The sequence below is a fragment of the Coenobita brevimanus genome, chromosome 55, assembly GCF_032717465.1.
Source record: "Coenobita brevimanus isolate Jiangsu-jjx chromosome 55, ASM3271746v2, whole genome shotgun sequence".
Taxonomy (NCBI): Eukaryota; Metazoa; Arthropoda; class Malacostraca; order Decapoda; family Coenobitidae; genus Coenobita; species Coenobita brevimanus.
In genome coordinates, this window is record NC_137008.1 from 58,670,162 (window position 1) to 58,680,374 (window position 10,213).

A 10,213-nucleotide genomic window follows, 5' to 3' on the forward strand; every position below is an offset into this window, starting at 1 on the left:
GGAGAGAAAAAATAAAGGAACCAAGCAAGAAGGGACAAGCTGAGGAGGGGAAGCAGACGAGGAGTAAAGAAAGAACAGAAGAAGCCAATGAAGGAAGAGAGATAAAGAATGAGGGAGGAAAGCAGAGACCCACTGATTTCAAAAAATGAAAACTCAAGGAGGAATGAAAAGAGAGAATGGGGGAGGAGAGAAAAAATGAGTGAAGAAAAGGAAGAACAGATGATGGAGGAGATGGGTGAAGGAGAAAAAGACTGCAGGAGGAAAGGAGAGAATGAACTGGAGAGGAAAAGAAGAAAAACTGTGACAAAGAAAAAAAAATAGGAAGGAAAGGAGCTCGTATACAGAGAGAGAGAGAGAGAGAGAGAGAGAGAGAGGAGAGAGAGAGAGGAAACGGGTAACAGAATATAATGGGAAAACAAAAAAATCACAGGAACAAAATAATGGGGAGCTAAGACAATTATGGGGAGACAAGCAGTAATGGGGGAGACAAGCAGTCATGGGGGAGACAAGCAGTAATGGGGGAGAAAAACAATAATGTGGGAGACAAGCAGTAATGGGGAAAAACCAGTAATAGGGAAGGTTGACTTAATGGAATGGCAGACAATAATAGGAAGACAGAAAATAACAGGTGAGACACAAACAATATGGGGAGACACAGAATAGTGGGGAGATAAACAAAATAGGGAGACAAACAATAATGGGGAGACGCATACAATTATGAGGGAAACAATAATGGGAGGACAGGCAATAATGGGGGGCAGAGGCAACAATAAACACAAGCTATTATACGGAGACATTATGATGGGGAGATACGCGATAATGGGGAAACATTCAGTAATGAGGAGATTCTGAAAATAATGGGGAGAGCAAACAATGGGAGACAATCTAATGAGGAGACAAGTACAACAATGGGGCATACTCAATAGTACCATTAGTAGAAGTTGTAGTCCCAGCTTCATCTGAAATGGGAACCTAGTGGACTGCAGGATGAAGTTACCCTCCTCCTACCCCCCTAAGTCGATAGAAAGGGAGCTGAGGACGTCTGTATACCCGAGCAGTGAAGCCGTCCGGTTATATCAGTGCTACCGCAAGAAGGCGTCCCCCTCCAGAACCATACACAGACAATAAACGGAAGAGAGAATGGGGATACAAATGAAGAAGAAAACAAAAGACAGAATGATGGCAAAGATGTTAAAGATGGGTCAGAATAATGGGAGAGACAAAGATGAGATCAGCAGAGAATAATGGTGAGGTACGTGGATACAAAGAATAACAGGTCAGACACAGAGATGAGAGGCAGAAAATAAACAAGGAGAGAGACTATGGACGAAGAGGATAAAGATGAGAGGCAGAGAATAATATGGGGACACAGACTGGGGATAAAAATGAGAAGGGCACAGAAGAAAGGGAAGACAAACTGTGATAGATGAGACAAAAAAAATAATGGGCTCACATACTGCCATTAAATATAGAGATGAGGCAAAGCAGGGAATAAAGGGAAGAGAAACATAAAAAGATGAGAGGCAGAGAATAATGGGGAGACAGATAAAGATGAAAAAAAAGGCATAGAATCTTGAGGAAACACGGAATGGGGATAAAGACGAGAGGCAGAAGAGGTAGAGAGTAATGGGAAGACACAGACTAAAGACACAGGTAACGATAAGAGAGACAGAAGGGAATGCGGAAGACTCGAAAGACGAAAGAGGCAGAGAATAATGGGGGAGAAACAGGTACGGAACAAAGACAGGAAAGAAGACAGAGCGAACAAGACACCTCGTTAGCAAAGGAGAAGGGACGAAGTCTGAGAGAAGGTCGGAGTAAGACGAGAAAAGTCTGAGTCTGATCGGAGTAGGAAGGGTCCGAGTCTGATTAAAGAGAAAACTAAAGCAGACTTGGATGAATGCAGTCTCAGAAAAGTAAGAGGGAAATAGGTTGAATGAGCATAGTAGATGAGAGTCAGTCTAAGCACTGTAAGTGGGAGAAAGTCTGAGCAGAGTGGAAAGGAAAAAGTGTGAGCAGAATAAGAGGGAAAAGTATCAACAAAGTAAGAGGAAGAACGTCTGAGGACACCAGGAGGGGAAAAGTCTGAAGGGACCAGGAGGGGAAAAGTATAAGCAGAGGAGAAAAAAAGTCTGAGCAAAGAAAGAGGGGAAAGTGTCTACAGGAGGACAGTTAAAGTCTACGCATGGCAAGGGGACTATCTAACCACAGCAAGATGAAGGGGAAAGTCTGACCACGGTAGTAGGAAGGAGAAAGTCTAACCATTGCCATACGAAGGAGACAGTCGGACTACAACAATATGAAGGAGAAAGTCTGGCCATAGCAGTATGAAATAAAAAGTCGGACCATTGCAATATGAGGGAGAAAATCTGGCCTTGGCAGTAGGAAGGAGAAAGTCTGACCACAGCAATATGAAGGAGAAAGTCTGACCAAAGCAGTATGAAGGAGAGAGTTTGACCATACTAGTGGGAAGGAAAGTCTGACCACAACAGTATGAAGGAGAAAGTCTGATCATAGCAGCAGAAAGGAGTGAGTCTTACCATATCGGTAGGAAGGAGAATATCGGAAAGTCTATGCAGAAAAGGAAGGAAGGCCCAGCAAGCAGAGACGGAAGAAAGTCTGAAAGTCTGAAGGAAATACAGGAACTGTCTCAGAAAAGGGAGAGAAAGTTTGCAAGCCAGAGCAGAGCTAGAGGGAGAAAGCCTAAAAGGAAGTCTGAGATGAGAAGAGAGAGACCGAGAGAGAGATCAGATCAAGAGGGGAAGCATAAATGAATGTCTAAATAAGAGGAAGGCTTATGTAAGTGTCTAGGCAGAGCAAGAGGTGTACAGACTGAGGCAGAGGTGGCAGAAAATGAGATACAGATTACAGCTTGACTGAGGGGACAGAGAAAATACAGGTTACAGAGTGAGAAAGGGGTGACAGAGATTACAGGAGGCTAAGACAGAGGTGACAAAGAATACAAGACACAGATTGAGACAAGTGAGAAATAGAAAACAGGATACAGACTGAGACAGGGGGGACAGATAAAAGCAGTTGTTGCTATTGCTATGACTTCAGGCTCCTCTGGACGTGAACCCGGTGAACTGCAGGCTGATGTTTATTATGCACTCCACCATCCTCCTGCTGAATTAGGATTATTATCATTAGAGTCCAGATCAGTACAATGAGGAACAGGGAGGGAGCTGAGAGACCTTTGTACACTATATCGGTGCCACGGCGTGATGGGGTCCCTCTCCAACACAGAGACAGAAATGACATAACGAGTGCAAGACACAAACTGAGGACAGAAGAGAGAGAAAGGGCAGTCAATAACGAAGCTGAACACAGACTGAGTACATGAAGGTGAAAAGTGGGTGATACGTCGAGTTATAGGGAAAGATATAGACTGAGAACAACGTGGTACCAGAAGGCAGAAGTGACATAAACTAAACGATAAAATGTGATAAAGATGCAGGGGCGACAAAGATGCGTTCTCTCTCTCTCTCTCTCTCTCTCTCTCTAAGGGTTCGTTAGCAAGGATAACTCTTTCATCCGTCCGTTAAAAATCTCAAAGTTCTCCAGATCCACAAGACACGGATTATAAAAATGCAAACACACGATGGAAAAGGACGGTACAACAACAACAACAATAATAATAATAATAATATGATGATGATGATGAACTATCTGTCTATCCCGACGGGGGTTGTCACGAACAGTCTCCATCCGCCATGTCTTCCTCCATCAAGCTGCCGTCTCTCCAACCCACACCATCCTCATTCAATATACAAATCTGACTTCCGTAAATAGTGACAAAAGAAGTATATGAAAAATTAACAACTATAACATTCCAAATTGAGACAAATGACAAAATATATTAAAAGGGAAATAATAACACGCAACTGCACACTTTCATAATGAAAAGAATACACATGGAACATATATCAACAAAAAATATTAGTAACAAAAACAACATTACTAACTGAAGGATATACCACATAATACCACAGATACCTTGGTGAAAAAGCACATTAATAAAAGGATAATTGCAACATTAACAAAGAAATAATAGTAAGAAACCTGCACCAAATTATAATAATAAATCATCAACAATAAAGAGAAGTTGAGAATCGAGCAACTGGTACATTAAGAATAGAATAACAATAATATATAAGTAAAGTAAGAGAAACAAATTATGATATATATATATATATATATATATATATATATATATATATATATATATATATATATATATATATAAATATATATATATACACACAATTACACCTACATGAACAAAAATCAGCTGAAATAAAGACAATAAAAACAAGTGCTGTAATAACTGTATTTCGTAATAACAACAGTAAACAAGAGTGATAACAGTAATAATAGCAGTAACAATAAAGTAATATATAATAAATTCCCATAATTACCCAATCCTGTTCTGTCCTGAAATCTGAAGCGCAGTGATCCAAAACCAGGCTATTAATCCATACTTCTAAGTTAAGGGTGAGTCAAATGCCTAAATCATAATAATAATAATAATAATAATAATAATAATAATAATAATAATAATAACTGACAAGGAAGAAACGAAGACAGGTACAAAACACAGAAGCATCCTAAAGGTGAAACACAGGCTGCTAAGACACACAAGCACGAAATTAAGTAGTAGGACAAGTGAAACAGACAGCACATGATGTCAAAACGTGAAAACAGACAAGGTAAAAATAGAAATAATGCACAGTCTTACACCGATTTAAACACTCACTGAAACAGACAAGAAATAAAAGACAAGTGAAACAGGAGTGAAACAGACTGAAGAAACAGAAAAAGACAGGAGAAACATACGAAACAGACAGGAGAAACAAAAATGAAACAGACAGGAGAAACAGAAATGAAACAGACAGGACTTACTCATGTCAGCAGCGGGGGTCTCGTAGGGGGCAGGGTCATCCAACTGGCTCTCTGTGGAAAGGAGGAAGATTCGTGACTTCATGACTTCATATTACCTTACCTAACTTTACTGTAATTCTGAGAGAGAGAGAGAGAGAGAGAGAGAGAGAGAGAGAGAGAGAGAGAGAGACTTCAAGACTGCTAACTTTACTATAATCTCTTGGGTCCGGTGGCAGTTCAAATTATTCCGAAGCCAAATGTGTCGTATTATTTCGAAAATAGCCTTTTATTTCAAGGAAAACCTGGCAACAAAAAATGCAACGGAAAAAGGCCTACGGTACATGGACAAGAATACAGAGTGGTTACAGAAACTAATCAAAACACATGGTACATTTCAAAACAAGTATTTACACATTTGTTTTAGTTCAGTATAAGCAAAACAGCAAATGTGTGCAGAGATTCCCGTTGCATATTACAGCTTAATATTTTATGATAATGTTACTGACACAAACTCCTTCGATATTAAACATATATAACCATGCAGTCGCTGCGATAGGAGGCCTCGTAGCATTGCCCCGGCGATTTATTTTATCTTTTAGAACTTGCTCCTGTCTGTATGTTATTTAATGTGGACATGGCTGACGTCAGTAGCAAATATGAGGATAACACGTTGTAATTGGAACATAAATCGCTGCAGAGACGTGACGAAATCTTCCAAGCCAACGAATGTGATCCATGAATAACATACACGAAAATATGAAGTACAGAATGCCTCAGGAGTCACGAGGGACAGGGTGGTACAGTATGCTTCAAAAGTCAGGAGGGAGAGTGTGGTACGATATGTGCGGTGTCGATGGTAACACGGCTTACTGCTTTCTCCTCGGGTCGTGTCCTCAGTGAGATGTGGGTCCGTATTCTGGGTGGCGTAACAGGCTTCGCAGCATTTTTTCTTTGGCGATTTATTTTATTAATCACAACTTTGCATAGTCTTGTAATTTATTTGTTTGGTTTTAACACGGAGATGACTTGTAATATTATTTTGTTTGTTATATGACTTCAATATCAACACAATTAGAATCAGTAACGTACAAGAGGATGCCAAGGGGTAGCGTGCAGAATAAATCGATAAGAAAAAGGTATTACGATATTTCCAAAGCCACTTAGGTTCGTATTCTCGTCGGTTAAGGAAGCTCCCTGACACCTGTTCCTAAACGATTTACTTATCATACCTTGCATTCTTGTGACATATAAATCCTTCTAGCACTGGTATACTCTGCATAAATAACGCGCAAAATAATATTAACCAGCCATATCCAAGAATAAACCTCCAAGGAAGAGGTGCTAGGGAGCCTTCTTACCCGGCGAGAATATGGGCCTTAGACTACGACCCTTGGGCACGTATTCTCGTCAGGTACGAAGACTCCCTAGTACGTACCTCTTCCCTAGCACTTCACATCAGCACATGGCACGAATAGTCACTGATACGTTGTGTTGCCTTGGTCCACATCAACTCTCATGCTGGGGACAACTCTACTGCTCTAGTTCACTTTAATGGCAGACGATTTTATTCAGCTGGGAGTAAGCCTTAGGAACGTTTGAGTGCTAATATTATCATCAATCATCTTATCGTCGGGACTATTGTAATATTTTGTTCCAGCTACCGCCAAATGCATTTATTCAACCTACAGGAGACATATGAGCCTGAGTGTGTTAAAGAGGTATGGAAGGCAACGAAGAAAATATCAGGTAAAACGGGCAAATTAAATCGTTAAGGACAAAGTTCTAGTGAGACTCCTGAATCGACGATAATAAGACACTGAGAAGCTACACTTAGGACCTCATTAAATGTAGTATTTGTTTTAGTAGTAGTGTCTAATGGTTGTCCGCAGATTTGGATTACATCAGTCAAAATATGAATACAATATCTTAAGTGTTCAAATTTTTGGCTCACTTTGTAGGTCCCGTCAACATAATGGGTATCGCTACGTTAAGTTCAATGAAGCTGGACCTGAGTTTTAAAAATTATTTGTGGCAACAGTGAATGGGGAATTGCAGAGTGATACCGGAGCATTTAAATTTAATCAGACTGCGAACGTTTTTCATACTTTCTGATTAACAACAGATGATACTATTCGGCTTACAAGACACCCTAATGAGTGGAGAGGTCAGCCAAGGGAAATAGCGGTATCAGACAAGGTATTTGGTTCTGAAACTGACACAAACTATTAAATTTCTAAACTTCCTGTCCTGCACGTCAGAATGTCAAACCCAGCTAAAGTACCGACGCCTTTAACGTGAGTCAATACGCAATAGATATGGGAACAACTTGTGTTTACTTTCCTTTTATTTTTAACACCTTTAAAATCTTTTCTTGCTTCCGCTACACAATTCTGTTTATTCAGGAGAAACCAAATGTAGTGAAGGAGCTAGAAACAGTTTACATCAACCCCTTTATAACCTGATTTCTCTCCCTAACTATAAAATTCATCTGTTGGAAGGAATACAAAGAGAAATACGTCATCAAAGTGAAAGAATAAAAAAAAAAATTGAAAACTGATCAACCGATAAACAATGACAATTCTCAAATCAAGGCGTTACTCTGTAGGTAAAGTATGACATAAGATGCTTCAGGACATCTTTTACTTTCACATAACCTATAAAACACAAAACAAGCGCCGGTAAAACACCGCTTTACGCGTCAGATATAAAACGCGGCGGCAATAAAACTTACACACTGGCACAAAAATTGTTCCGGGTCAAAAATGGCACTTTACAGGGTGACCCAGATGTCCAGTCCCATACGGAAAAAAATAAATATACTTCTATATAACACACTTGACCTTTTGTTTCCATGGCCGTTTCCAACTGCTAAAATAAACACAACTACCTTTAAACTATTCACAACTACGAGAAACACACCTGCTAAGCTGGGAACAATTACAACTGCGTTTTGTTTCCCTTATGTTGGCAGAAATTTTTGTTCATTTGATTCTTATAATACCTCAGACACATAATATGACAATACAACGGCTTTACGGCCTTCCCATACCACTTCTTCGTGACCAGCAGTGTATTCTGGTGTTAATCTCGTTATGGCTAGGAATTCGAGATAGGGAGACGGCAAATTCAAGTCAAGGTGATGAGAGCAGACATGGGCGACACTTGCAACAACAACCACAACCACAACCCGACTATAACATAAGGATGACGGAGCTACAATTATCCCAACTACGGCAAGAATCACACTAATAAAACAGTGCTACTACAACAAATAAATCCCACAACTCATCTATTACATTACAAACTACAACACACCCACGCATATATGACCCACTGACACATAAATAAAACAAATATAATTCTTATCAATAAAACACCTGTTAATGCAACATCCATAAATAAAACACCCACAGTTCTAACAAAACTACAGCTAAAATTCAAATCACAACTCGAGTATCATACCGGAGCTGACACACACACACACACACACACACACACAAACACACACACACACACACACACACACACACACACACACACACACACACACACACGACCCGCGCAATAAGAAAAACTCAAAGAATCACAACACCTCCAACAACCACAACCCCAAATCAATGAAGACGTTGAGGATGCGAATACATCCAAAAGTATACGAAGCACAACCCCGCTACTACATCTTCAAACAAATCTACACTCAAAAAGGAAAAATCCACAACCACGTAACTACAGTACACCTACACCCACATCCGTAGCCACGCCACCACATCCACACCTCTGGCATAATCACTACCCCTTGCACCCACCTATAACATTGAGGATGACGGTGCGGCTGATCTTCGGGTCGGAGTTAACCTGACACTCGTATACGCCGGAGTCCCTGAAGGTGGCGAACTTGATGTGGAGGGTCCAGTCGTTGGAGTTCTCGGGATGCAGCACCTGATGGGGGAAAGACTGATTTCAGTGAGAGGTACACAAGGTATGGAAAGAGATTAGCAAGGATAGAGAATTTTTTGATAAGGGAGAAAGATTTTGGTGGACGGAGTAAGGGATTTTAGTGGAACGCTGTCAAAAACTGAATGGTTGAGAGAAGTGCTTGAATGAGTCTTGTTTTATATCAATCAATCAATCAATAAATTATATATATATATATATATATATATATATATATATATATATATATATATATATATATATATATATATATATATATATACATACACACGTATAACAGTGAGAGAGAGAGAGAGAGTCGCAAGGAGAGGGAGAGAGCTGATAAAGGTGCTTGAGACAGGTGACAGAGATGGAGGTAATGGAAAGGAAAAGGTGATATAAAGTGGGGGAAAATGATCAAGACTGGGAACGATGTGACAGGGTGGAAAGAGGTGGTAAAGAAAGGAGAGGAGCGAGAGAAGAGGGAAGGAGATGAGTAAGGAGAAAGGTGATGGAGGGGTGAAAGATGTCTCAATGTGGCGAACTTTATGTGCATTGTCCGGTCGTTAAGAGAGAGAGAGAGAGAGAGAGAGAGAGAGAGAGAGAGAGAGAGAGAGAGAGAGAGAGAGAGAGATTCATTCCTGTTTTATAGGTACAAAATTGTTGTTATCCTTTCACACACACACACACACACACAACTTTCCCTCTCCACCTCTCCCCCGTTTTCTTCCTCGCAGGGTAAACTCCCACAAAATACTCACCCTGAACCTCTCGTCGGCGGAGTAGGTGTACACGCCCGCTGTCAGGATGTGCAGGTCCCTCTTTCGCATCCACGTCACCTGCCAAGAAGAGGAAGTATAAATGCCTATCGACTGCACGAAGACCATTAAGGTATGCAATTAATTTTCGCTTACACACTCTTAAATACAATATGCGGTAATCGAGTTGACATCCTGGTCCCCAATTTTACTACTGGCCGTAAAAGAAAAAAAAAAAAAAATCCACCAATCACCTACAGGGAGAAAATCACATAATTACCTCTCTAAGTTTTCTCTTTGCTAAATGTAATAATATTCCCTTTATGATTTCAATAATTTTCGTTTAAACTCACCGGATAATAGCGAAAGATCAGTAGCATATCTAACTTTGGTCAGGCCTGCTGTATTTACCTATAAATCAATGTAAAAACTAAGATTTTCATGAAAGCCCTGCAGTAAATGCGAACATTCATATATAAATAAAAACTGGCAATTGTGATCGGTTTTGGAGAGTAAACTTTCCTTTTTTTTTAAATGCTACCATGAACAAAAAACTACATGCCTGCTAAACGTGTTCCTTCCATTGAATGCTGAACACAGGAAACAAAAAATCGAGATCCGTTCAATTTCACATGCCAAGG